The following is a 25811-nucleotide window of genomic DNA, read 5'->3' as shown; positions in this document are numbered from 1 at the left end:
AGTTCTTCCTAATGTCCAGTCTAAATCTGCTCTCTGCTAGCTTGTGGCCATTGTTTCTTGTAACCCCCGGGGGCGCCTTGGTGAATAAATACTCACCAATTCCCTTCTGTGCACCTGTGATGAACTTATAGGCAGCCACAAGGTCGCCTCTCAACCTTCTCTTGCGGAGGCTGAAGAGGTCCAGGTGTCCCAGTCTCTCCTCATAGGGCTTGGCCTGGAAGCCCTTAACCATATGAGTGGCCCTTCTCTGGACTGTCTCCAGATTATCCGCATCCCTCTTGAAGTGCAGTGCCCAGAATTGCACGCAGTACTCCAACTGCGGTCTGACCAGTGCCTGGTAGAGGGGAAGTATCACCTCTTTGGATCTATTCGTCATGCATCTGCTGATGCACGATAAAGTGCCATCAGCTTTTCTGATGGCTTTGTCACACTGCCGACTCATGTTCATCTTGGAGTCCGCTAGGACTCCAAGATCCCTTTCCGCTTCCGTGCCACCAAGGAGGTAATTTCCTAGGCAGTAGGTATGCTGGACATTTTTCCTTCCTAGGTGCAGCACTTTGCATTTCTCCTTGTTGAATTGCATTTTGTTGTTTTCTGCCCACTTGTCCAACCTATCCAGGTCTTCATGCGGCTGTTCCCTGCTTTCCGGTGTGTCCACTTGTCCCCACAGTTTTGTGTCATCCACAAACTTGGACAGAGTACACTTCACTCCCTCGTCCAATTCACTGATGAAGACACTGAAGAGTATCGGTCCTAGGACCGAGCCCTGCGGGACCCCACTGCCCACACCCTTCCAGGTAGAGACCGACCCATCCACTATGACTCTCTGGGTGCGACCCTCTAGCCAATTCACCACCCACCGGACTGTGTAGTCATCCAAGTCACAGCCTCTTAACTTGTTCACCATCATGGGGTGAGATACCGTATCGAAGGCCTTCCTGATGTCTAAGTATACGACATCCACCCCTCCTCCTGTGTCCAGGCATTTCGTAACTTGGTCATAAAAAGAGACTAGATTAGTCAGGCATGATCTACCTGCTACAAACCCATGCTGGTTTTCCCTCAGCATAATTAAGCCTGCCAGGCTCTCGCAAATGTGAGCCTTGATAATTTTTGCAAAGACTTTGCCAAGGATGGAGGTGAGACTGACTGGCCTGTAGTTGCCCGGGTCCTCATTCTTCCCCTTCTTTAAAATAGGGACCACATTGGCCCTTTTCCAGTCCTGCAGGACTTTTCCTGTGCGCCACGAGTGTTCAAATATTCCCGCCAGTGGCTCTGCAATGATGTTGGCCAGTGCCTTCAGTACCCTCGGATGGAGCTCATCCGGGCCTGCCGACTTAAAGGCATCCAGATCCTCCAAGTGAATCTGCACCATCTCAGGGTCTACACATGGTAGTCTGGCACCTTGCTGCTGCCTCTCTACAACCCCATTGAGAGACTTGTCCTGCCCCTCACTTAGGAACACTGAGGCAAAGAACTTGTTGAGGAGTTCAGCCTTGTCCCCCCTGTCCGTCACCAATTGCTTCTGCCCATTTAGCAGGGGTCCTATTCCTCCCTGGGCCTTCCTTTTACTCCCTATATATCTAAAAAAAAAAAAAAAAAAAGTGTTATCCTTTACTTGGGATGCTATCCTCAGCTCCCTGGTAGCTTTGGCCTGTCTAACTGCCTCCCTACAAGCACGAGTAGAGGAGGTATACTCCTCTTTGGTAATCTCTCCCTGTTTCCACTTTTTATATGCTCCCCTGTTGTCCTGTAGGCTGCCCTGGATTTCTCTGGTCAGCCAAGGAAGCCTCCTGGCCCCTTTCCCTCTTTTTCCTCACATCGGGATCGTCTCCCTCTGTTCCTGAAGCCTCATTTCCTTAAGGCACAGCCAGCCTTCCTGGGCTCCCATCTCTTCAAAACTCCTACTCTGTAGTGTGTCCTTGACTGGTAGCCTGAGCTCATTGAAATCAGCTTTCCTAAAGTCTAGCACTTTCACCCTACTAGTTACCTTACCCACTCGACGTCTTATGAAGAATTCTATTAATAGGTGATCACTGTCCCCCAGATGGTTACCGATCTGTAGGTCCCCTACCATATCATCCCCCATTGCCAATACCAGATCCAGTAAGGCATTCCCCCTAGTGGGATCATGTACCTCCTGCGTCAGGGGGAGGTCTTGTACACAGGATAGGAACCTGCATGAATGGTGCAACTTTGTTGTCTGCGTCTCCCAGCAGATGTCTGGGTAGTTTAGGTCCCCCATGACTACCACCTCCTTAGCTTTTATGGTCTCTGAGAGCTGCCTCAGGAGCCCTGAATCTAGTTCTTCCCCTTGGTGTGGGGGTCTGTAGCAGACCCCTACCACCAAATCCCTTTCTCCTTGCCCCCCATGTAACCTAACCCACATTCCTTCTACTTTCTCATGTGGGGGGCATGGGGGGGGCGCATGGGGCTGAACACAGAGCAAGGGGGGGGAAGGTTTGCATGCAGTTGGATGCAGAGTGGCAGCAGCATGGGCCGGTGGGTAGCAGCGTTCTGTGCCAGCCACCGTCCTGTCATTGTTGATGGGCAATTGGCTAGGATATATACATATATACACATATGCATGTGATGGAAAGACAAAGCTGAACAGTAGCAACAAACCCCCAAACATACATATATATCAGGTACTAGTACCTCATACATATTTATAGTATCTCATATATATATATATGTTTGGGGATTTCCTGCTACTGTTCAGCTTTGTCTTTCCATCACGTTCAGTTTATCTCAACTATAATTTTACAGACCATTTAGTCCATAATGTGGATTTTTCCTGTGATATTATAGAGAAAGAAAAATGAAAACGTATGTTATTTAATAGTTTCTGCACACCAACTTTCTTATTAAAAATTTCACACAATTTCTGCAACTGGCATTACATGCCATTGCATTGTACTTCTGTCCTCATGAATGTGCACATTTGATTAATTCTATATTCAGTGTAAGTTTTAAATACTATGTGGTAAATAATGTATGTTGCTGGAAATGAAAAGGTCACATTTTTTTCACAGGACCTCTTGCTTAATTTTTGCCTAGGACAGAAAATTATGGCTAAAGTAGTTGCCATCCAACAGTTTTTGTTGTTACTGATTCAGATTTTCCATTGTGCTGTCATCATAGGGAATAAGTGTTTTACAAACACTGATGAATTTCTCTTCCCAACAGACCAATTGTATCCCTATCGTACACAGGGAGTTCCTAGACATGCAGAGACCCACAGATACAATTATCCAAAAAAAGCCACTCATCCCTGTTGAGAAGTCTAGGGCTTGATTTTTCTGAGCTCCTGATTCATTTTACAGCACATGCTATGTTCAGAATGGAGCTCCCATTCTCCATTGCAAGGGCTCTGGTCAATCTGATCTGCGACATTTAAAAGTGAGTGCCCCCAAAATACAGAACAGACATATTGGGTCAATAGGTTGCATATTAGGAGGGACTTTCCCACTATTTAAGTGGGTAAGCATCAGAGCAGGCTACCCGGAGAAGTTGTTGAATCTTTATCCTTGAAAGTTTTTTAAAATCAGGTTAGACAAACACTTAGCTGGGTTAGTTTACTCATGGCAAATTCTACTTCAGGCAGGGGATTGGGATTGGTTAAGCTGCTGAGGTCTCCTTTGGATCTACAATTCTATGGTCATTTATTAGAGTTTTTCTTACATGACTTACCAAGCCTCACCTACAGGCTCTCTGGCAGCAGAAGGGGTTGGGACTGGATTTATGACCCAGATAGATACTTTGTGTGGCAAAATGCCACCTCTGTCTCTCCCCAAAAACTCTGTTCTACGACAATGGTTAACATGGGCCCTGCAGAGGGCAGACATCCCATCTCTTTAGGGAACCTGAGTTTGAGACATTCCTAAGGGAAGGAGGAAACCTGCTCCCTCTGCCTAAGTGACATCACCTGCCCGGGTGAGGGGCATATGCTCCCTATTCTTCTAAGCAATGCCAACCTGGCCGGGAGGGGGCTAGAGACCCTACCAGTTTGCCTGGCAACTAGTGATGTGTTTCCAATGGGTTCGCTGGCAGCCAACAGGTGCTGGCCTCCATTGGACCAGGTAAATGGGGTCTTAAGGATTATATAAGTGAAGAACTGCTCAGGAGGAAGGCTGTAGCCATAAGGAAAACTCAGAGAGAAGAGCTGGACCATCTGAAACTTGCTCCCTCTCTTGAAACTCACGATCAATGAACAGCCTGCCTCCAGAGAGAATCTCCACCTGCCTCTGGCTGATGCTCCTGAGTAAGCTACCTGAGATCTAACCAGATATATAGCTTCAAGTAACTCAGATGCATGATCAAAGGCTACCCCTGTTTGCTCTAAGGGATTTATCTGATACTGCTCAACACTGTACCCCATTCCAAGCCTACTTCTCATAACCAATAAAGTTCTCCTTTCTACCCAGCACAGAAGACTTATTGGGAGTGGGTCTAGATTAGGGCTTGGGGTCCCCCCCTTGGTTCGGCTGCCTAAGGAAGACCACTATTGATGCTTCATACTGAGGGGAGCACCTCAAGTTCTTGAAGTGAGTCACGTACCCTCGAGGGCTACTAGACCTGTGTTTCCCAGGGGACACAGAACCAGGATCGCACCAGAACCTGGGTGGTGTCGGCACTACCCCCAGGCAAGCGGGTGTGCTCCAGGAAGGGGGTCGCCTAGATGTGGCCTGCCCCCAGGGAGGCACTCGGAGCCTGGAAGGTGGTTGGGAGCAGTGAGGTGGGTGGCTCAGTGCAGGAGCACCATCTACTGGCCCACCACACCCAACCCCTCAGACTGACCACAACCTCGCCATTTGTTAATAGGCAAATTGTATTGCTACACAGTGATAGCAGATAAGAATAAGGCAAACACCTCTGTATCTACCAGGCCCAGGGTTCACAGAGTCATGGTACATATGGCCAGTACACAAGCTTCACTCTGAAGTTCTCTCTTGAATGAGAGATGTCAGCAGCCTGGAGGCTGGAAGCTGAGGACCCCCCACCATGGGGTGGATAAGACAGGCTGGTGGTATGCCCTCTGTCCATGGTGGCCTCAGGTTCCCTTCCTAGGTAACCTTTGCTGCTCTGAAATCCCCTCTTTTTGTATCTTTTACCCCCTCTGATGAGACTTCATTTTTGGGCATCGGTGATTGGTCTCTGGTCATTGTGTTGCCCACGTTCTGTCCTGTCAGCATGTGGAATTTCCCAGCCTGTTTCTGCTTGCCTGTCAGACACAGTGGGCCTTGAAGAAACTGTCACAGACATGCTTTTAGAAACCAATAACCCTTGCCGTCACCCTGGACCATTGTTCTAATGGATATCTACTTTACCTACAAGCCAGTTCCCACAAGCAAACCACTTAATACCATTTTCTAGCCATCAGAAGGGATAGAATCTGATTTTCTAGGGTAACATCAACTGCTCTACACAGAAAGCAGACCTTTCTCCTCTTGTCACTGTCTGCCTCATTTACTACATACTTTACAACGTTGCCACAATAATGGATGAGTTGCACACGACTTCATTTTACCGCTCTGATTTGTTCATACAGCAGCTACATCCTTTACATCAAATGAAGCAAGTTTCCTGGGGAAAAAGTCTAGGCTGCGTATTTAAAGGCTGAATCAAACTGCAGGAGCACAAGGCTTCCAAAGTTTATGTAAGCAAGACTAGTGTTTGCATTGCCTCACCTCTGAACACTCGACTTTGCAACTTTTTCTTTTTTTAAGATTTGTTTTTCTTTTCTTTTCCTTTTAATTTAATGTGGCTATGATTGACTAACAATTTATGGAAGGGTTTTTTTAGAAGGTTGAAGTTCAATTTAGCTTGGTACATGGTGGGGTAGCTTGATTCTTTGTTTCCAAAGGATACGAGAGCTTTTTCACGATTTAAAAATAAAATTCTCCCCTTCACTTTACTTTACAGGGATAATCTCCTCAAAGTATAAATCAATCTCTTCACTAAAAAAGTTTCTTCTTCTGCTCTTTCTTTGTGCTTGTGCTACTTTGCTACTGTCTGCAGGCCCATGAGTGCTGGGCTTTGAACAGTAGCCAGTTATCATAGCATAGCTTTGAATGCTGGGAAGGTAGCAGCAGCATATATTTAGAAATGAAGGGCACCAGAACTTTTTGAAAATGGGGAGAAGTGTTAAGCACTGTACTCCAGCACGCTGCTGATACCATACATGCTCTCACCTGCTGCCTCTCCAGCTTTCTAAAGCCTTTCTGTTGTTAAAAGCCATCACAGAGGTACAATATCAATAGAAGTAGGTCACCTGAACAGATGGTGTAGAAAACTTAATTGATCCACTGGCGCAGGGAGCAAGTTGACCATAGCACAGGGAAATTGTAAGGAATTGCAGATCTATACTCAAACTGCATTAGTTATGAGGGAGGTTTTTTTCTCCTGGTTGTATTTGTCTTATCATCCCCGATGCATTTCACAAGCCATATCCAGATTATAGTTTGAGAAGTTTGTGCAGAGCTTTGATGCCAGTTCCATTTCTGCTGCTGTCAACATATCCCCTTCAGCACCAAAACATTTTTTTTTAATCTGAGAGCAAAAAGTTTATTTGCTCTCTGTTTTTTAAAAACAAGTCAAGGTGGTATCTTAGAATAGAGTCTGTTTCAGGCAGCACAAAGTCAAGTCATGCTGAAGGACAGCATTGGGATCAGCACTGGGAAGAACAGCAGTCAAGCTGTCCAGCACACAAAGCAAGATCTGGATTAGTTTGAAGATTCATCAGCTATGCATTCATATGAGGTCTCATTTCAGTCTTCAGTGATCCTCAGTGCAAATGTAACCATGTAAGAGGGCACAGTACTAAGCAGACATGATACTTTCCAAGTTAATTCAGATCTTATCAGTCATGACGACAGAGAAAGGAAGGAATAGGCAGATATTTCACATGCTGCACCCAGTTCTGGGGCAGCAGATTAAAGTTGTATGTTGTAGATGCTGGGAAAAAAAACAAGCAAACAACCCCCCCCACCCCCCAATCCAGCAGACCTTCAAGAACCCCCCCCCCCCAGTGTTAATGTTGCCATTCTCCCAGTCTTTGCAAATATAAGCATACATATTTATAGAAAGGGCTAAGTCCCTGCTCTTCCTCCAAGTCACGTTGTATTGCGCAGCAGAGTTTTAGCTGGCAATTGAGAGGTTCTCAGAAGCATTCTGCCAGCCTGAGACAGATGCTCGGAGAAATGACTCAGCTGAAGGGGTATGGAAGCTGCCAAACCAGCCAAAGTCCTTGAAGCTGTTCCAAAGAGAAGTCGCGGGTGCTTTCTACGAGCAGGCACAGTAGCCAAGCATCTGGCTAAAACTCCAAGTCACCAGTCTCTTATGAAGATGAAAAGCATCATCACAAGCAGAGGCCTCTGTTACAGCCCAATGCTTCTCCTTGTGAGATCCATGCGAGTCCTAACTTCAGCAAGAGTTGGACTGACTTGAGACCCTATCCAAAACCCCCTGGGGTCAGTGAAAAAGGAACTGCAACCAGAAGCATAACTGAAAGGGCAACCAGGGTAACAGCCCCAGGCACCACCTTCCTGGTGGGGTGCAAAAGCAGACATTGCCCTAGTGGTGGCTGATCATATTGCCCAGTCAGCACAGAAGGAGCAGGGGCTGCCCTGGGCAGCATGCAGCTGCCATACTTATGACTACAAGGCCTGAACCAGACCCCTCACTAAGCACCACAGCCCTAAATCACCATGTGCGTTCACTCCAACAGCAAGCAGAGACCAAAGCACAGCCTTTAAAAGGAGACAGCCAAAGAACTCTCTGAAAATAAGGGAAGTTTAGCTTGTTATTTTAGATCTCTTGGAACTAAGTTGCTGATTGCTGTAATTATACTGGCAGGCAGTAGAGTAGGTGTATTATCAGAGATGCTAAAATATTGGAAAGAGGATATATTTGTTACAAGAGAATAGTGCAATGCAGTATACTGCAGCAGGTGTGGCCGAGAAGCTTAGCTTTAAAATATGTGTGCACGCTCACACACTAATCCTATTCTGTTTCAGGATGTGCAAAGCCTTCCCTGACCAGGAACACTGATGGTTTAGTTCCAACAATTGACTTATTATAATCTAAGGCTAAAAACAAAACAAAAAAAAGTTTATGTGGGGGTAGAGGGACACCATTGTAGGTCCTCTCAGAAAATTCCTATATAATATGTAAAGAAGGGAAAACCAACACTTTCCTACAGAAATCTTATTGTAAGGGAATGCAAGTCTGATGGAGGCTAGCAGCCCATCAGGCTGGCATGCTTACAACATATGATTTTCTGTAGCCAAAAGCACAGGACAGTGATGTGGCTAAAACTACATCTGCCTACTTTCCACTCTCCAGCCTGCATGACCACCTATTTATTTGCAGCTGGATTGACTGAAGGCAGCCTTCGAGCAATGAGCAAGGCTCACACCATGCTTCCCTGAGCCCATTTGTAGCATCTGACAAAATAGATGGTTGCCTAAAAAAGCAGGTGCCACTGAACCAGCTAGTATCTAAAGGTGCTACAATGCCGTCTGCTGCCTGACTTCAGGCTAATGTAGCTAACCACCTCTGAACCGTACCCCTGGGACTGTAATGGGATTCTTTACATCCTCTGCCAACACACTTCATTCACATACTATAGAAATAGTTACAGCCTGTATTAGAAAAAAATAAAGTGTTTGCTGGACAACTTCATCAGCCATAAGGCTCTTGTTACAGAACTTCAGAGGTGGGTGAAAAGATTTCATAGCAGCAATATAAGTAGGGAATTGCAGATGAACCTAAGGGGGTTAGGTACCTGCTGTAGTTGTGTGGTGGTATAAATATATATATATATATATATATATATATATATATATATATATATCTTTACAAAGCCTCTCATGGTCTGCAGAATTCAAGTAGTTCATGTTAAAAGTGTTTGTGCATCACCCCCCCCCCCCCATAAGCAGCCTGTGAAGCATGGTGTTAGGAGCGTAGGCAAAAGGAGGGTAACCCTACACACTGCTATAAATAACTGTTGCTGAAGGGTCTTCTTCAGACAGTCATCACTAAACCATCACTCCTGTGAAAAGCACTACACCAAGACTGCAGATTTTAAAGCCCAGAAGATATGATTATAATGATATACTCTGGTGCATACCTAATGCAGGGCGGAACCTACTAATTTCTGCATGAAGGTGAACAATTTTTATTTCAATTCGAGAATACAGAGTTTAGCAAAGCATTCTTTTAGGCACTTGAACCTGGAAGGAGCAGAAGGAAAAGATTTTGATTCACTTACTCTGACCAGACCAACCTTACTCCTTGTCTTCAGCAGACTTGCTGTTGGAAAAAGTTTCTCTTTACTTCTGTTATATCTTCCATGTACATTTTTAATTAGATTACCAAGTGTGTTGATGGAGACAAAGGCACTTCATTGTCCTCTTGCAGTCTGGGTTACACTCATTTGGATGCACTTAAATTAAGAGTGCTGTTCTTATCTAAGCAGTAAGTTTGTGTATAAATACAATTTGTAGGTAGACTGAAATATTCTGGTTTCCTTTCTCCTACTGTATCACCTTGTTTCTTGTGCAAGCTGATTTAGAAGGTCAGTCGCTCAAGTCTCCCATCTAATGGGGAGATGAAATGCAGGGGAAACAGCACTGACTTTTTAAATTGCAATACTTGCAGGGAGGAAAAGAAAGCAGGGTGGGCAGAGCTAGTAATTTCAGCACACAAGACTTTTCCCCATTAAAAGCTTTAAAAATCCAAAACAACAACAAAAAACAGGATATAAAGGACACCATTTCTGATCTTAGCATGCTTTAGATCAGCATTGCTCAACCTTCTCTGGTTGGCAGCCTATTACTAGATCATTTGTTCAAAATTGTCACAACTTCCTTACAGTGATGGTAATGATGCACCTATCTTAACTGCCATGCATGCATTCGTCTATGCAATTTCAAGGACCTGACAAAGAATATCAGACCTTTAGGGATGGGAGGTGTAAAAGAGCAGTGTGCATGTTTATTTTATCTATCTAGCTATAACATGCACACAGCTCTTCCACACCTCATCTTTACAGGTCTGATATTTGCTGATCTTTGGGAATCTTGCTTCTCGGTCAGTGGGTTAACCTCTCAATGGTCATCACAAAAGGCAGACAGGGTTAGTGAATAGTGTTGAAAAATGGATACCAGTCTAAAGCACATACACACACACACACACACACACACACACACACGTATGCATACATGTGCTTTAGATTGCAATCCATTTTTCAACACTATTCACTAATTCTGACTGCCTTTTGTGATGTCCACTGACAGCTTAACCTACTGACTGAGAAGCAACGTTCCCAAAGATCAGAATTGCTAGTGGGAGAAGCATTTCATTGACCAAATCCTGGAGTTTCAAATTGTGATATGCTGAAAGGAAACGGAATAAATTTGGCTGATGGGGCCGATGCAATCATCATCATCATCAAGTTTTAATTGGCCAGACCTATTGATGTCAATTCAAAGCTTACAGTGGGGTGTCTTTTGGAGCCAGGGTGAATTGCTCCACCTTGTTTAAAACATGCCATTTGTTCAGTCTCACTAAGTATCTGTACCCGTGCCTGGAAACCTGAATTGTACTTTAAGGTACATTCAAAATACTCAACAAGCAAATCTTCTATAACTGGCAGCTTTTTGGCCACAATCAATTGTTTGATCTTTGTACAGGAAAACTACTTTTTTTTATTTCCGTTCAACATGTTCTATATAGGAGGTTATTTTGATGGGAGGCTGTATTTAGAAGTGCAGTGAACCATTTGAGATTTGAAAGGTTGAAAACATTATCCTCCTGGGATGCTTCACTTTGAGAGTTTTTTGGTTGGGAGCCAGGTCTAAGCTTCCTTGATCTCAATTGGGGGATTTCACCTCCAAAACTTTACAGAAAGCAGCCACTAACTTGAGACCTGGTTTTGCTTTCAGATGCACATGCTTAATTCTCCTGCTTCTAATGAGAGTCCCAAGAGTGCTTTCCAAGGCATGTCTTCATTTTTACTTGTCAAGGTAAGACTAAAACTAAATGCTATGGGAAAGTTTACCAAAGCTAAAGGAAAAATCAAAGGGGTATGATAGAAGGAAAGGCTACTTATCGAGTAGATCAGAATGCTGGAGGGATTGTGTCATTCACAAGTCTCTCCCTACCCTCACACTAGGAGCACTGCCATTTGGAGATGGGGGTGTAACTGTGACTATGCACTACCGTGTTATAAGATACTATAGCAGAGACCCTAACCAGGATCTAGCATTAGATATTGCCCAAACACAGATATTGTCATTGTTTAAGAAATGTCACAAATGAGGGTCCTTGATGAAACAGGAGATGCTTGGTGGCGGCTTGCCAAGCGTATTTACAAATCTTGGCTAAGGACGGGAATTACACATTTCATAGACATTAGGGCTGGAAGGGACCTCAGAAGATCATCGAGTCCAGCCCCCCGCCCAAAGGGCAGGACGTCAGCTGGGGTCATAGGATCCCAGCAAGATAAGCATCCAGTTTCATCTTGAAGGTGTTCAATGAAGACGCTTGAACAACCTCCGGTGGCAGGCTGTTCCAGACCTTGGGGGCTCGGACATAAAGAAATTCTTCCTTATGTCCAGCCTGAAACGATCTTGTAGTAGTTTGTGACCATTCGTCCTCGTCATCCCTTGGGGCGCTCTGGTGAACAAACGTTCCCCTAGATACTGGTGGTCACCCCTGATAAACTTGTAGGTGGCCATCAGATCACCCCTGAGCCTGCGCTTTTCCAGGCTAAAAAGCCCCAGGGCTCTCAGCCTGTCATCGTAGGGTCTGCTTCCCTGACCTCTGATCATGCGCGTGGCTCTTCTCTGGCCTCTCTCAAGCTTCTCCACATCCTTTTTGAATTGTGGAGCCCAAAACTGGACGCAGTACTCCAGCTGCGGCCTCACTAAGGCCGAGTACAGGGGGAGAATGACATCCCGGGATTTGCTTGAGAAGCATCTATGGATGCAAGCCAGCATTTTGGTCGCTATACTAGCCGCAGCATTGCACTGCAGGCTCATGTTCATCTTGTGGTCAATGATGACCCTCAAGTCTCTTTCTTCCATAGTGCTAGCCAACATAGCACTGCCAAGCCTATAAGGATGCTGCGGGTTTTTTTTCCTCAAGGTGGAGAACCTTGCATTTATCGGCGTTGAACACCATCAGATTCTCATCCGCCCACTTGCTGAGCCTATCCAGGTCAGCCTGGATCATCCGCCTGTCTTCTGGTGTGGATGCTTTGCCCCAAAGTTTGGTGTCATCGGCGAACTTGGCCAGTCCGCTTCTGACTCTAGTGTCCACATCATTAATGAAGATGTTGAACAGTATGGGTCCAAGGACAGAGCCCTGGGGGACCCCACTGGTCTCAGGACACCACGATGAGTGACTTCCATCAATTACTACCCTCTGGGTCCGACCCCGGAGCCAATTTTCCAGCCAGTGGATCGTGGGGGACCCAAGGCGACAATTGGCCAGTTTCTCCAAGAGACGATCATGGGACACCAGATCGAAGGCTTTTTTGAAGTCAAGATATATGACATCAATCTCTTCTCCCTTGTCCAGGTGATAGGTCACCTGGTCGTAGAAGGAAATGAGATTGGTCAAGCAAGACCTACCCGCAACAAACCCATGCTGGCTATCCCTTAAGATGTTGGCGTCGGCCAGTCCATTAAGGATGGCCTCCTTAATAAACTTTTTGAAGATCTTCCCCGGGATAGAAGTCAGGCTGATGGGCCTATAGTTAGCCGGATCCACTTTCCTCCCTTTCTTGAAGATAGGCACCACGTTGGCCTTCTTCCAGTCTTCGGGCACTACACCAGAGCACTAAGAGTTTTCAAAGATCCGCGCTAGAGGCTGGGCTATGATGCTCGCCAGCTCCTTGAGTACCCTGGGGTGAAGATTGTCAGGGCCGGCTGACTTGAAGGTATCCAGCTTCTCAAGATGTTCCTTCACAAAGTCAGCATTAATGGAGGGCAGGGGATCACCCTCACCCGGACTTCCCGGCCCTGTAGCAGGCACAGGCGTCCCATGGGGCTGATGAAAGACCGACGCAAAGTACCTATTTAATAGGTTGTTTTTTTCCTGGGCGTCAGTTGTCAGTTGCCCCATCTGGTTCAGCAGGGGTCCAACGTTGCCCCTGCTTTTCCTCCGGCTCCCCACATATCTGAAAAAGGACTTTTTATTGTCCTTGATGCTCAAAGCTAGCTGGAGTTCAGTTGCAGCCTTGGCTTTCCTGGTCTGCTCCCTACAGGACCGGACCAGTGCAGAATAATCCTCCTTGGAGGTGACTCCCATCCTCCATCCTTTGTAGGCCTTTCTTTTTAGCCTCAGGAGGTCTGCTAGGTCCCTGGAGAGCCAGGGGGGCTGCTGTGCCCTCTTGCTGCCTTTCCTCCGAGATGGAATAGACTTAGTTTGTGCATTGAGGATCGCTCCGGACATAAACCGGCATAAGTAATCAGAAACTGGTTCAGATCTGTAACTTGACAAGTTCAGTACACATATCCTGCTTTCAAATGGCTGAAACCAGTTTAAGATAAACCTGGATGGATACAGTAGTGGACTCAACTAATTTAGGTTACATCGGTTTATTGAATTTCTGTCCCAGATCCTCTCCAGAATCAAGTCAACTCTCAGTGCACCAGCACCCCAGGATGCTTTGCACCTCCCCTAATAACTGCTCCCTCTCCCATCACAGGGTGGGCAGCCTAGCCTTGGTTCAAGCTGTCTGCTCCAGCTGAGCAGGGAGGTGTAGTCTAGTGCCTTGGGCTACTGCAGGCAAGTAGCTGCATTTCTGGAATCAAAAGTGAATGTCTGTTCATTTGCTTATCAGTTCAACCTATGTAGCTTTGATTCAATCTTCACAGCTCAGTCTATTCAGCCTTGGGCTTTTTGACTGTCTGTATTTAGCCATAAATCACAAGTGTTATTCTGATATTTTTAAAATCAGTTTGCTCCTGGGAATACTCTGCTCAGAGACCTAAGTTCTAGCCCCAGCTTTAACCCTGATACATTATAGACACTTTTACATGTGCTTCAGTGGTGAAGATGAGGTGTGCTTTAATTAAAGCGGCTCCGAGATCCACTTCAATTAAAAGTGCCACGGTTCTCCTGTATCAGTGCCCCCATGCTTAAAAATGGTGGTGGGGGCACTTGAACTAAAGTATGTTCAATGAACTTTACTTCAAGCACCCCACCATTATTTTTAAGTGTGAGGATGCTGATTCAGGAGACACAGGAGGCTAATGAGTGAAGTAATTGCTATGTTCCAACACGCTGGAATTTCAGTGCATTAGAGCAGCCTCCACGCTCATGCATAGGTGCTCTCAATGACCTCAGCTATGTGACTTTACTGCCCGCTCCCAGTTTTCCTATTTTAACTGTTTACATCGAGTGCCCCTCGGGCCAGGAGTCTCTTTATGCAAAACAGCTTTCACAGAGTTGGTTCTAATTTACACTTTGGTAACTCAAAAAACAATCTGGCCCTCAGTCTTTACCCACAATACATAACTCCATTGCGCTTGAGAAGTTGTTCTAACAAGGGCTGCATCACTTTCTACTAAATGACTTTCACTGATTTAGCCTTCTCTTTGCCTTCTGACAGACAAAGGTTGCCTAACAAAACATTATTGATTGCATATGTACTTAGGTAGGTTTCAAGGTAGATGAGGAGTGAATACAGGGACATATCGGTTCTCACACAAGTCTGAACTCTTCTCTTGTCCAGGCATTTGTTTTCAAATATTCAGTGTTGTTCATGTGTACGCACATACCTTTCCTGCAGCAACACTCAAAGGAAGATGGTCTTCTGGAAGAAGCGGAAGAGGAAGAGAACTGAATTCCACATATTTGGTGATCTGTTAATCCCCTAAATAAAGAATTGTCCAAAGGGAGGCCTCTTGTGTAGAATCAGCATCCTGTCATTAGAGAAGGAAAAGAAAAAAAACAAAACAACATCAGTATTCCATCCGTCTCTGTCTCTCTCTCTCTCTCTCTCTCACACACACACACACACACACAGAGCCAGTCTACGTGAAGAATTACATGGCAATAAATTCTTCTCCTATTGTGCGTGCACACTCAAGAGGAAGAAGCAAACTGCAGCTCATGTCAGAAAACAGTCTCAATTTAAAGTATACCAATCCTAGCACCATATAGGCAGGTAAAATATTTTTATTTGTCAGTAAGTTATTTTCTTTAAAAAAGATGCATGAGAAAATGTGCTTTGGGGAGAGAATTGGCAAAAAGTGAAGAAGGTCCAAAAATCAATAGAAAACAATAAGATAACGTGGCATTTATTATTAAGTGCAAAGAAATTTACACTTTATCCAGTGTGCCACTGTCAAACTGAACTGTAGAAAAAGGATAGCAAAAGGAGCAAGAATGACAAATTTGACTTTCATTAGATAAAAAAATTTAGACTAATATAGCTAACTTGGAGTACTGACTTTATCCATTTACAGAGCAGGTGGTTACGTACTATGTATGATTAAATACCCAAGTAGGTGTGGTTGCTTAATCTCAAAACATGCAGTCTTGTGAGAACAGGCTTTCAAAACTGCCTATAATTAGAAAGGTAACTGAAAAGGCCACACAGTTAGCATCATCAGTGGTATTTCTGCTTCCAATCAAGGGGGTGAGAATAACGGGAAAAAGTAAGACATCGCTCGTTACTAATAAACATCAAAACAAGGGAAAATATTTTTGGTGAATACTTTGCCAAAAACAGGCAGTTTTGGGATAGGGAAAAACTTTTTGTGAATTGGGGTCATATCAGGTTACTAGTTTTGGACACACAAAAAGGGAGCGTGTGGGTGAGGGGAGATTTTGAAAAGTTAAAAATAATTTGTTTCATTGCTGTTGGAACACAATGTTTCAACTTCCCTTTTGAAATGTATTTTTGTCTCAAAGTAAAAAATAAACCTTGAGTCAACTCAAAACAAAGCTCTATTATTTAGGCACCTCTGTTGAGCATCTGCAGCTCCATTGCCTTCAAAGGAAGTCGAGGCCATAAGTCCAACCAAATTGAGTTTAAGAAAAGTTATTAGCCAAACCTCATGTCCAATCAGGGACTCCTCATTTATAGAAAGATAACCTTTCTGTATCTGGCTTGGAGTCACCGAGAGGCTAGTAAGAAACAGTTTACAATCATATTCTTTTATGTGGCCAGAAACATTTATATAGTAGGATTAAAATGAATGTTTTCAACTGATGAACCATCTTCAGAAAGAAGTGTAAATGACAAGAGAGAAATTAAACAATTAAACCTCAAGCCTAGAAATCTCCAGTATACTTTTTTCCTCCCACTGTATCCCATTAATTTTTAAACTAGAGTTAAGATGAACTTACTTTGTTTTGGCAATGCAGATTTGCAAACTCTTCTGAGAGAACAGTCTAAGGAGACTGTCACAACCCAGTGGTTTTGATGCCTCGGCACAGTGGATTTTTCCCGCCACATGAGCGCCTCTCACAAAGGTAAAAGGCTTTCTGTTGCTGCAGAAACCCCCAGTGCAAGAGAGTTCCCGTGATTCGGATGTAAATTTGTGTCCCGCTATTGGCCAGTTCTAAATTATGCACACGTGGCGGCTAGTAATTGGCTTGCTGGCTGTTTAAAAATTAGCGTGACTTCCGCCCAGGTCGGAGAACTTTGAGCACGCTGCAGAGTGCTTTTGAAGAGATCTGACTCGTGGCTGAGCTAATCGATAGCCTGATCAACTATCGATTTGTCTCCCCATCACCGAGCACAATCCCAGATGTATCCCTTTCCCTGCCAGCCCGATTTGTAGATGGACGTGCTGGCCTGAGCCCTGCCAGCTGAAACAACTAACGTGGTTGTTCAGACGACCGGACCATTTTTCGTCGCAACAGCAAGCGACTTAAGTAAAGTTTTACAACCATAAAGCTTTCTCGGCCTCTCTATTCACCAGCCCGCCCCAACGAATGAGTAATTATTGAATTACCTGAAGTCGGCTTTAGCCGTCCGAGACATGGCGACGAGGATGGGATTAAAGGGCACGGTGATGGAGAAGAACCTCATCAGGTGCTGCCCCTGGCACACCGGGAACCACCACGTAGAGAATGCTAACGATCTATGGGCGCATATCGCTTACCATCAGGCGGTAGAAGGGGATGAAAGAAATATTGATGGTTACTTCTCCGTAAAGAGAGAAGAAGCAGTAGTGAAGGAATGGAGAAATAAGCTATCCCTTGGGGAGTTCGGATGTATAACGGGGAGCGACCGGGTCTATTATCGACCCCCGAAGGAAACCTCGACCATATCCTTAGCCGGGGTAAAAGCGCGGAAGGCAGAGTAGCTGACCCCCACTCAAGAGTTCGCTCAATGCATTCGATACTTAAGGGAAGGAGCGGAATCCACCCCCACGGATTGGTTTAACTGTCCAGAGTTGGTGCTGGAATTGCGGGGTCACGAGCTCCTCGTACAGCTCCGGGAGAATTTGGAAACTAAGGGCCGTCATGTGCCGAGATGGGGTCTAACCAAATGGAAAAAGGGAAAAATGATAAATGTGCTGTTCCGTACAGTAGCGAGTCTACTAAGGGAATACGCAAATTTAGAGGCACAGATGCATACGGCGGGTAAGGAGTCGCTGGAGCAGGTGGCAAAAGGCTCCGGAGCAGTGCTTATTAATAGCACCGGCCGCATGATACCGTTAGCAGAAAATGGCACTGAAAGAAGCGCGAGTCATCCGGGGAACCCGGAAAGGAGGGGCGGAGTTTCAGAAGACCCAGCGGGGATCCGCCTAGTGTCTCCGCCCCCTGAGGTGATGTCGTTCCCTGCAACCCTGCCTCCTTGCCAAGGGGAAGGGGCAATGGGAGGAGAGATATACCCAACGTTCTCAGACGAAGAATTTAACTCTTTCTCTACCACAGCTCACCCAGTAGCTGTGATGAAGCATGTTGCAGATGAGGATGGTGCTACACGTACCACTATTATCTCACGCACCAGACCAAAGATTCAAGAGCTTTGTAAGGAATCTAAGATAAGAGCAGGAGAAACCTTGGCAATGTGGTTAGGGAGGTTAATAGTAGAATTCAGATCTGACACCTTGGATAAAGAAGCAGCAAGTGCCTTGACCCGACAGGCGGCATGGAGTGGTGGATGTGCTACTGATTTGAATGTGGTCACAGACAGTGCCCACTGGCCCATCCCAATCCCGGCGCTCGTGGTGGGACAGGTAACCCACTAATTTCACACCTGGCATGAAGGTCGTCCACAGAAGGCTACTGCGGAGCAACTCCTCCTAGCCATAGTTGGAGTGTCATATCTCTCATGGAGTCTGAGAACAAATCCAATGGGACTAACAGCCATACAACGAAAAGAGAGATGGGCTCATCGCCACCTATCAGACCCCGGGGCAATCCCAACACCCTTGGAAGCTATAGAGGCCTGCGTGGAGGTGTATGTAGGAGCAAACACAGTTACGCTCCAGCTCTTCCTGAACCCAATGGCAGGTCAACCGGTGGGAAATCTCTTGGGCCATCTCCCACGTTTACAAGCACTTATGCAACAAAGTGAAGAAGCTTCTGACACCATAAGGGACTGATCTTCAATATGCCCAGCCGGAACACTGAGATCCAGACGGCAAGAATTTATCCCTTGATGGGAGCAAGGGTGGTCACCTCCAGGAACCCCGAAGGAGAGAACCCCGAGGGAAAGAACCATGTTTGGTTTTCTTCTTTCCCGCACCGGACTTACGAAGGCACAGCTACGAATTTTGGGAGAAAAGGGCCAGTCCCGTCTCGCTGAAGCATTGGGATTTAAATTCGAGGACTCCTCAAAAAACGAGTGATGGCCATCGGCTCTGCCAGCGGCTTTCTCCAGTTCAGACCTGACCCCACGGATTCTCGACCATACGCTGAACTCACTGTTTGCAACCTTACCGATTCAGATGACCAACAACAAGCATTCTTCCTTCTCGATACTGGAGCTCAGACCAATGTGGTGACCTCAATGATACCTCATCAAAAACCCACCAAAATGATCAAAGTACAAGGGCTTAACGCTATTGATGTCACAACGAAGGTCAAATTTTGGGTCCAAGGCTACCGATATCCCCTAGAGGCAGTCCTAGGGGGCATCAACATTTTAGGAATCCCAGGGATAAAAGCGCTTGACCTTAAAGAACAAGTGCTACAGGCATTACCCGTTATTATCCCAGAACAGGATTGGCATCGACCAACGCTTCGTAACAACTCCACCTGGCGATATTGACCAATCCCGGCTAAGGGATCACTAAAGCAGTCCCTTACTGACCTCCTGAGGCGGCTCGAGCGACGAGGCTTTATTAAGACTGTAACAGCTAGCACCTACCTGTCATCAGGATGGGGGGTAGCAAAACCTGGAAAGCCTAATGAAGCCCGGTTGGTTGTAGACTATCAAGAAGTCAACAAAAGGTGCCAAGTGCTTCAACAACCTAATCCGTCTACTCTGCCACAGTGTATGTTTGAGATTGCACAGTTCCAGCAAAGTAAGTGGGTTGGAGTTACATTAGATCTTAAGAATATGTTCTTTTCCATCCCGATAACTGACCCGGAAGGAATACTAAACATGTGTATTGATGGCATCATGTATAGGTGGACAGTTTGTCTGCAAGGATATCATAACGCTCCATCATTAGCCACAGGTGCCAAGAATAACACCCTGAAGAATTTCCGAGCTTCATATTCTCTTCCTCAAGACAAGGAACTAAAGATCTGGAGTTACATGGATGATATCGCCATCATGGGTCGTGATAATTCCGTAGTTACTAGTGTATTCAGTCAACTAGTCGCTCACCTTCAGAGTGAGGGATGGACAATCAATGAGGACAAGTCGTGTTTGCATCCTGTAGATGACATTACGTTCCTTGGTATTCGATGCATCGGTTCCATCCGCCATGGAAGTTCTCATGAGGGTCCTGACGTCAATCCATTGAAAACATTCTTCCCTACGACCAAGAGGCACTTTCAACAGCTGCTAGGTCATTTGAATTGGTATCGACATTATGTTGAACCTGGTGATTTGGCACTCCTCACCAAATTGCAGTGACAGATTCGTAATAAATCCCGAAAGTCCACGCCCTGGACGAAAAGAAATCAGCAGAACCTGCTTCGCCTGCTACCTAAGGTTAAAGATACACAACTCCATGCCATCGATCTGGGTGAACCACTAACCGTAACCCTCGGGTTCACCACCAACCATGTGTGGGCTGTCGCACATAATTCTTGTGATGAGTTAGTATATACAGCCCACAAAATGTTTCAAGCGGCACAACATAGATATGGAGCTGTGGAAAAAATCCTCCTAGCTGAACAATTGGTGGAGCCTTTAGCAAGGGGGCATGGGACATTACGTGCTCCCGGTGCCACATTGTTACCCTTGCTGGATGCGGACAGAGTTGACCCACATTTTCAGGGAGAATCTAAGACCTGGAATACGCTAGTACTTATCCAACATTATAATTGCCATTGTTGGAGGTTGGAAGACACAGTACCTGATCCAAGCCCAGAAGATGAGAAGAAGTTCCCTACATTGTATGGAACTTCTGCCCCGGCATGGATGGCCTCGGACGGAACCTCTCGACATGGCGGAGGCTATGGATATTATTGTAAAGCTTGCAATGATAAGGAAATCTTTCAAGCTGACCCAGATGATAATTTGGCTCAAAGATGTGAATTATTAGGATTCCTTAAGGTACTGGAACATTGTTTGACACATCATAACGATATACTCCCAGTTCTGATCATTGCAATTGATTCGCAATACATTTATAAAATTCTTACGGGTACAGCTTTTCCTTCTGAACATTTGAATGATTGGCAAGATATTTGGGAAATGTTAACTAAATTTGTGCACCTCCCGTTAATTAGGCACACTAAGTCTCATCGTCCAGATACCGATCCAGTGCATGAGGTAATTGATAAGCTCTTGGAAAATACACTCCGAAATGACATAGCCTTGCTTGTCACAGCTACCACCAATCCTAAAGTAAATCCATTTCTCACGTGGCTTCATGAGAATTGGGGTCACCCGGGACCACGAGCTTGCCATCAACGTTGATGCCGAACCCATACGGAGCCAGCTTCATACGAAGCTAGGCGTGATTGGGAAAAAGTAGCTCAGGCCTGTGAAATGTGCTAAAGAAAAGTGTCATAGAACCAAGCACCAACTAGGAGCTTTCGATCCTTCTCAGTTTCAAGCAGGAAAAGTTTGGCAGGTAGATTTACTGGGACCTCTCCCAGGGTCTAAGCCGCCAAATAAAGGACTGGTTGTTGTTGATTTGGGAACAAGACAGTTACAGATTGTCCCCTTATGAAAAAGCAATGCTACTGCCGTCATTTCTGCTTTGACCGCTGTATTTGCTACTTGGCAACCTCCTCACGAGATTCAACCTGGTGGAGGGCCCCCGTTTAACTCAAAAGCCCTGGACAAATTCTTCTGTCTTTATAACGTAGCCTGGCATCTTCATTTGCCATACCATCCGTAGTCCAACGGTGTTGTGGAGAGACATATAGGTTTGTATAAGGAGCAACTTTGCCTTAGAGGAGGAGGGACGTTTAAGAACTGGACTAAATTTAATCATGATGTCCTTATTTCACTAAACACCGCTAAACCATTATGGGACAAAACTAATGTCCAGAAACCTCCACCTTGGGAGCCCAAGTTCCAACCTGACGAGTTAGTTTGGATTTCGATACCTCACCCCCATCAGTCTCATCCACAAGTTCACAAAGGGACAATTCAATGACTGGGACAATATCCCAATACCTATTCTGTTCAATTAGAAGAGAAGCCCGATCATCCTCCTATTATCGTCCGTCACAACTGGATGACACGCTGTTCTAACGTTCACCCAGTATCCTTACAGTAAATCCAATTATGAGTCTTTTGTCTTGTGTTGTTGTTGTTTTTCTCTTCACAGGACTGACCCCAGAAGAGCGGTAATCCACAGCCGCCCTAGTGTGAGATTCATCGAGCACCAGACTACAGTTCGTTCGAATCAATAGAGTGATGGTTATGAAGAAGACATTGAGACGGGGAATGTTTATTAGCTTAGGACTTGCTATAATACTGTTTTCATTTTATTAAACCCCTTATTGACATTGTCTGTTAGTAGGAGAGGACGGACTGATTACCAGACGAAGGAAGTTTCAAGTCGCTGCTCTTCAATCAGACGATGATCAACAGTTGTTGTTGTATGTTCGAAGTTATTGTATTTTGTGACTTGAAGAAAAGACCGGTCTATCAAGTTGTTTGTTTGTATAATATATTACTGGTTGTTAAAGCTTTGCCAGGTCAGTAAGTCCAGAAACAAAGATGCTAGATGATAAGCTAATGCATCTAAAATTCCAGTTGTGCCGTTGGCAAGGGGGCATGTCACAACCCAGTGGTTTTGGTGCCTTTGCACGGTGGAATTTTCCCGCCACATGAGAGCCTCTTGCAAAGGTAAAAGGCTTTCTGTTGCAGCAGAAATCCCCAGTGCAAGAGAGTTCCCGCCATTCGGATGTAAATTTTTGTCCCGCTATTGGCCAGTTCTAAATTATGCACACGTGGCGGCTAGTAATTGGCTTGCTGGCCGTTTAAAAATGAGCGTGACTTCCACCCAGGTCGGAGAACTTTGAGCACATTGCAGAGTGTTTTGAAGAGATCTGACTCATGGCTGAGCTAATCGATAGCCTGATCAACTATCGATTCATCTCCCCGTCGCAGAGCGCAATCCCAGACGTATCCCTTTCCCTGCCAGGCCAATTTGTAGACGGACGTGCTGGCCTGAGCCCTGCCAGCTGGAACAACTAACGTGGTTGTTCAGAAGACCAGACCGTTTTTCGTCATAACAGCAAGCGACGTAAGTAAAGTTTTACAACCATAAAGCTTTCTCGGCCTCTCTATTCACCAGCCCGCCCCAACGAATGAGTAATTATTGAATTACCTCGAGTTGGCTTTAGCAGTCCAAGACAGAGACATGTAGGAAAGAAAAAATGCCCTGCCATTCTGGGATTTGGGGCAATGGAATGCTGTCTGATATTTAATATAAATCCATAACAAATGCAACTCCATTCGCTCACCAGTTGCAATGGTTTCAACATTGTCAATGGTATTTTCAAGATCTCTTTACAAATGGGCTATACATTCTGAATTGTCACACACTGGTATTAACATGTTCTGAATACTATCAGTAGGAAAGTTTCCTTCAATATTATTGACCAATTAATATTTTTTACAGCCCCTAAGGTCTTGACTCCACACAGAAATTGAATTGGTTTAATTTAAATCATTTTGGTTAGGGACAGACATTACACATAAACCAATTTAAGTGATCACAAACTGGTTTAAACCTGTAACAGAACAGATGTTTAATGCACATAAACCAGTTTCAAAATGGCCAAAACCAGTCTGGAGATAAACCTTGTTGAATGTAGTGTCAGACTAAACTGATTTTGCTCAAACCGGTTCATGCAATGTCTGTCCCAGATCCCTTGCTGGAATGGGTAGAATGACAGAGGCTAGCTGCTCTGGAAGTGTCAGTCAGTAGAGTTCTAAGTTGATCCAGGCAGAAAAAAATTCCTCAAAACTATTTTTGATAGAAAATGCTCTACGATTATGAGAAAACAGATTGGTTTCATGAAGTTTTATCAAATTTGACAAAACTCCTCTTTGAAAAACATGTTGGAGATGTATTTTATAACATCTCATTTAAATATTTTTAGACAAAGTATTTGTTCATACGAGAACTCTTTGAAATGTTTTTATTAAAAATGTTGAAACTAAAATGAAATGCATATACTATAGTAAAATGATGCATTTTAATTGAACTTTTTTTTTTTTTTAATTTTGTCAAGAGAAACATTTTAAAAATGCTTTTTGTTTACCCTGACTTAGGATAAAAGATCTGTTTTCTGACTATCTCAGTTGTTGAGTTTACCAACTTGATTGATAAAAAAAAATAGAAAATCAGATCTGCACTTGTATTTTTAATCTTCATTAAAATGTGGACAGAAAGTTAACATTCCTTTCAGCATTTCAATAAGCATTGTTAATAGGCAACATTTAAATCTTGTTTGGCAGTGTCTGTGGTCTTTGATAATGAAGGACAGCTTTAGAGAAGTGCCCAGCCAGGAATTGATAACAGTGTTCATTTCCTCTAACTCAGTGTTCACCACCTCATTAAGGAAACAACACAGGGACATTACCAGCTACCTGTTGATTCTCCCTTTGTCCGGTCTGCCACAGCATGCACCACAGCCAGCATGTGGTCTGCTAGCTAATGCTGTGTGTCTGCATAAGGGATGGCAGAATCCCTGCTTAGCAGGGAGTGGCAAAGGGGAAGCCAGACAGATGCCTGTAGTCTGTGCCAAGCTCCAATCAGGGAGCAGAGGGGAGGAGCAAGCCCTGCTGTCCAGCAGAAAGCCCCACCTAGCCCAGAGAGCATGTCAGGATGCTGAGGGTGTCTGATTTAATTTAAACCAACAAGGGGTCTGGGACAGACATTGCATGAACCAGTTTGATCCAAATCTGTTAAGTCTGATACTACATTCAACCAGGTTTATTTCAAACCCATTTCAGCCATTTTCAAACTGGTTTAAGTGCACTGAACATCTGTTCTGTTACAGGTTTAAACCAGTTTGTGATCCCTTAAACTGGTTTTGTGTAATGTCTGTCCCTAGCCTTATAGCCTTGAATATAACATGAATGCCTAGACATAATTGTTTAAAAGAAAATGACAACATACACAGGGCATTTCTTCTCCTCTCTCCCCATCCATTTCCTTGAAGGGAACGTGGCCTTGTTTTTGGTGTTTTGATGTTTTAGTGGAAACGGAATTTGTGGTAAATCTGCTTAACAGCAATAAATAGATAGTTTTTCTTCCCTTTGTGTAAGAATAGATGCTGGCTGTGTGACATCAGTGTAGCAGGCTGTGAATGAAGCATGACATAAAAAAATCTTGCCCATTGCACAGAGAGAATACAGAGAGTGCCTTATAATTTATTATATTTCAACATAATTTTATATGCTATATAGAGACAAAAAAGCCATTAGGACTTTGAAACCTTCCACATCACATACACCTTCCCCTTTGTATGATTTCCTTCACTACATCGACCCCTTTTTCCATCACTAGTTTGAAGCATTAGAAGTAAACCTTGAGCCATTTTCCAGTAACCTACTCCCTCCCTTTAAACACAAGGGGGGGGGGGGGGGCTATCCGGGTTTACACTGATGTAAATCCTTTATTTCTGTTGAGTTATTCTCATTTCTTTCCCCCTGCTCCCCCCCCCCCCAGTATAAACAACAGGAGAATCAAGTCCAAGGCCAAAGATTTATATGAAACCTTATGTATGAGTCTATAGAGGGAGGCAGGTGTGTAATAGAACATATACACAAAAAATACAAGTGCAAAAAAGGTGCAAAAAACCTTTGCAGATTCTTTGTTCCTTTTTCTACTTCACTTACTGAGACTTGATACTGTGCAGCGATGAGAATCTCTTACAAATTCAGAAATCAGACTGCTGCGCTGATGCAACAAGCTATAAAGGACCATGCCTGGGTTTAAATATTAATTGCTTTGATAAGCAGAGAGCAAATTGACCACGAGATGAAGGATGAATATGCAACAAAACAAGCCAAGGCCTAACAAAACAAGGAATCAAGCATATGGGCTCCCCACTCTGCCTAGAAAACATTGGTCAGCTTCTTTAACATAATTTAATTTACTGGTACCCTAAAGCATATCCATCTGAACAACGAGCTTTATGCCCGTTACTGGAGATGTGCAGTAACTGGGATATTTCTG

At 44.6% G+C, this 25811-nt stretch overlaps 1 long non-coding RNA gene across 1 annotated transcript in view; it reads right to left on the bottom strand.

Annotated features, from left to right (window-relative positions):
• LOC132243939 (uncharacterized) overlaps nucleotides 1-25811 on the bottom strand; it is a 75529-nt gene that overhangs the window by 35605 nt on the left and 14113 nt on the right. The window contains exon 3 of the long non-coding RNA XR_009455491.1: nucleotides 14796-14939. This is a non-coding gene — a long non-coding RNA (uncharacterized LOC132243939). The remainder of the gene's footprint in view (nucleotides 1-14795; nucleotides 14940-25811) is intronic.

This window comes from Alligator mississippiensis, chromosome 11 (genome assembly GCF_030867095.1).
Source record: "Alligator mississippiensis isolate rAllMis1 chromosome 11, rAllMis1, whole genome shotgun sequence".
Lineage (NCBI taxonomy): Eukaryota > Metazoa > Chordata > Crocodylia > Alligatoridae > Alligator > Alligator mississippiensis.
This window is presented reverse-complemented; position numbering and strand designations above follow the sequence as displayed.